This window comes from Artemia sp. Qi Xiang Cuo, unplaced genomic scaffold (genome assembly GCF_049724085.1).
Source record: "Artemia sp. Qi Xiang Cuo unplaced genomic scaffold, ASM4972408v1 HiC_scaffold_470, whole genome shotgun sequence".
Taxonomy (NCBI): Eukaryota; Metazoa; Arthropoda; class Branchiopoda; order Anostraca; family Artemiidae; genus Artemia; species Artemia sp. Qi Xiang Cuo.
Genome location: NW_028297879.1, coordinates 5,351 through 9,320, shown reverse-complemented (window position 1 = coordinate 9,320; position 3,970 = coordinate 5,351). Strand labels below are relative to the sequence as shown.

General features: G+C 36.2%; 1 non-coding gene across 1 annotated transcript; it reads right to left on the bottom strand.

Moving 5' to 3' along the window:
• Positions 1-3,366: 3,366 nt before the first annotated feature.
• On the bottom strand, positions 3,367-3,576 carry LOC148938820 (small nucleolar RNA U3). Its single transcript, XR_016143620.1, has one exon. It is a non-coding gene; the product is annotated as a small nucleolar RNA U3 (small nucleolar RNA).
• Between the last annotated feature and the right edge of the window lie 394 nt (positions 3,577-3,970).

Below are 3,970 nucleotides of genomic sequence, written 5' to 3'. Positions count from 1 at the left end.
TATATATATATATATATATATATATATATATATATATATATATATATATATATATATATATATATATATATATATATATATATATATATATATATATATTCTCTCAGCAAGCTCCTTTTTCCTTAATACAAATTTTCAAACTGAGGAGATTTCCCACTTGGGTGGTTGATTTTGTTTTTATTCCACTAGATTCCAAACCATCACGAATCCAAGTGTCATTATACCTTCATTTTCAATCGGTAAACTTGATATTGATACACAGAAAGATGTTTTTGTCGACCTTTGGTTACCGGAAGTGAAGCGTCTGTTTACGAAAAAAGGATATAGGTGACTGCTTGTCTGTCCCTTATCTTGTCTATGCCGAACAAATCAGGGTGAAATAAAATATTAGTAGATCAAAGAGTAGCCTACAGATACAGGTAAAAAAACACGGAATTGTACCACACTTTTATGCAAGGTACCATATTTTCTAGGATTGTACTAAATTGAACCAGTAGAGATAATAAATACGAAATTGGTATAATTGTACCACATTTGGCAACATTCAACATCCCCCCCACCAGGGTTGCCACCCTGACCTGAAAGAATTTACTAAATCGGAGAGCAAAAATTTACTAGATTGCATCTATTTTTACTAAATGCTCAAAAAAATTTTTTGCGCGTGCGGCTACGCCGCGCGCGCCCCATCAAGCATCGATTTTTAGTATAGGAGGATAATAAATACGATTTTCACAGTCTTTTTTCTTTTTCTCTTCTTTTTTTCTCTTTTCCTTTTCTTCTTTTTTTCTCTTTTCCTTTTCTCTTTTTTTTCGCTTTTCGAATCTCCAGCAATTTTTTTGGGGGGGGAGGGGGGAAAGAGGGGTCCATATCTGGATAGTCAAAGCGCATGGGATGTATAATTTTTCTTCTCCACATTATTGGGGAGGGGCAACCGCCCCCCTTGCCACCCCTGTATATATATGTATATATATATATATATATATATATATATATATATATATATATATATATATATATATATATATATATATATATATATATATATATATATATATATATATATATATATATATATATATATAATGTTACATTTCTACTTACTTTTAATTTCTCTCAGCGAGCTCCTTTTTCCTCAATAAAAATTTTCAAACTGAGGAGAATTCACCTAATCACCTTGGGTGGTTGGCTTTTGTTTTGATTCCAATTGATTCCCAATCATCACAAATCCAAGTATCATTATAGCTTTATTTTTAGTTGGTAAGATTTGATACACAGAAAGCTGATTTTGTCGACCTTTAGACGCTGGAAGTGTCTGTTTATGAAAATAGGCGACTGCTTGTCTGTCTGAGACACATTATTGGGACAGATTATTGGTCTGAGACAGACAAGCAAAAATTGTAAATTGTCAGATGTTTACAATAATTTTTTCCCCTGAATTCGTGGAAAATAAAAAAAGTTTTGTTTACTATAAATCATGTCTTTTTACTAAATTTCGGAAAATTTACTAGATCCTCTAAATTTATTAAATTTTTCAATGAGGCACACTTGTGCCTCTATAAAGAGGCGACCCACCACAATGTTAAGCGATTTCAGGTCCTAGAGGTCGCAGAAAGACGGTGGTAATCGCATTTTGTAGCCCAAGCTCAAACTAAGAAACTTGCAAAATTTCATCCTCCTCCGACTTTATCTTCATGGGGTAAACTGGGCCGGAAGTTTGGACCCTCCCACCACAGCCCCCTTTAACGTTGTCTGATTGGGCTGAAATTTAGAGGTTAAGCTTTCCTAGAGCCCGGGAGCTTATCCTCGAAATTTCAGCTCAATCCGATCACTCCTTCCCTGTTTTCAAAAAACCAAATATAGCCACTTAAAATTCATTTCTTTTTTTTTCTTAGCCACGCCTACAGGCCACAGTTGGCACCGGATCCGGTTGAATGAGGACTCATTCGAAGCAGAATTCGACCTGTTAGGGTCTTTTGATATTTTCAGACCGAAAAAATTATCCCCCGAATTTACATTTACGAAAAACCTCGTTTTCCTATATTAGCCCATGTTAATTTTTCCCACCACAACCCCCCCGGTAACGTTGTCTGTTCGGGCTGAAATTTAGAGGATCAGCTTTCCTGGGGCCTGGGAGCTTATCCTCGAAATTTCAGCTCAATCTGATTACTCCTTCCCGGTTTTCCAAAAACCACATATCAAGATTTTTGAGAATTTGCTTGCGTCGAAAATAGCTTCAATTTGATAAACAACAATTACTATTGTGTTTGTATAGTCCAGCGGCTGATACCCTAGACTTTCAGGCGGAACACCCGGGTTCGATTCACCATCAGAGCAACTTTTTTATATACTTTGAAAAGAAACTCAGTTTCTTTTTTAAATTATTTGAAAAAAATTACGTTTTCTAAAGAGTTAAAGAGGCTGAGTTACAAGGTCGACCCTTAAAACGTACAGGGATTAGGAGGCACAGTTGGGGGCTGTTAAAGAGGCTGAGTCACAAGTTCGAACCTTAAAACGTACAGGGATTAGGAGGCACCCTGTACGACGTGATTTGAGTATTCAGGAATTAAAAGCCTTAACACAAGAATGTTCAAGAGCGGGGGGTTTGGGGGGCGGCAGCCCCCAACTTTAACTCCTGACACGATCAGCTAACAGTTAGTCAAGCAATAATAAGTAATAAACTGTACAAAAACGTGCAGAAATTATTTGAAAAAAACTACGTTTTCTAAAGAGTTAAAGAGGCTGAGTTACAAGGTCGAACCTTAAAACGTACAGGTATTAGGAGGCACTGTTGGGGGGCTACCACCCCCAAACCCCCCGCTTTCGCAGCCTTTAAATATAAAAAAAAAAATTTTAATCTGAAAGTAAGGAGCGACAATAAAACTGAAAACGAACAGAAATTGTTCCGTACATGAAAGGGGCTGTGCCCTCCTCAACGCCTCACTCTTTACGCTAATGTTTTTATTGTTTAAAAAAAGAGTTGTGGGAAAGTCAAACTTTAGCGTAAAGAGCGAGGCGTTGAGGAGGGCACAGCCTCTTTCATATACGGAATAATTTCTGTTCGTTTTAAGTTTTAATGTCGCTCCTTACTTTCAGTTTAAAGAAATTTTTTTTATATTTAAAGGCTGCGAAAGCGGGGGTTTGGGGGGTGGTAGCCCCCAACTGTGCCTCCTAATCCCTGTACGTTTTAAGGTTCGACCTTGTAACTCAGCCTCTTTAACTCTTTAGAAAACGTAGTTTTTTTCAAATAATTTTTTACTAGATCTAGTAAGGTCCTACTTACGGTGGCAACCCTGGCCCCCACCCCCAAGTGAAAGTGTACTATAAATTTGTAAAACTACAATGGTTCCATCATAAATGATATTCCCAACCACTCGGTCTACATCTACCTCATCCCAGGCGTAATAATAACAGCCAAGAACGATCCTCAATGACCAGATTCCAGCACAAACCAGATCCGGTCCGTACTCCGCACATAGAATAATATTCCCGATTATCATGATCGTTTAAGAAGGCGTCATTATCGAAGCGACACCTAATTAATCACACTAAAGGAATAATTCTGAGACGTATAATCTTATCGAAATTCCATTTTCAGCTTATACTTATTCTAAAATAGCCAAAACCAATTGTTACTATTTTATGAATATAGAATAGCTGTTTCAAAAGCAATTCCAACCGAAGAAATTCTTATAATATACCTCCATTCTTCTAAAATATTAATTTTAGGCATAAAATAGGTTTTGCATTGAGGGTGAACAGGAATAATACTAAATAAGATTTTTTACATAAAAATTGATTCCTTTGCCAGGGACTAGAGACTTACCAGAATAGAACTGCAAACTAAATAATCAATTATTCTAACTAGTTTACGGTCAAAAACCCTTATTAGCTCAGATTTTACGGAGATAGTTTTATTTTTCGATCCAAAAATAGACTTAAGTTTCACATTTGAACCAGAGAATTGTATTTT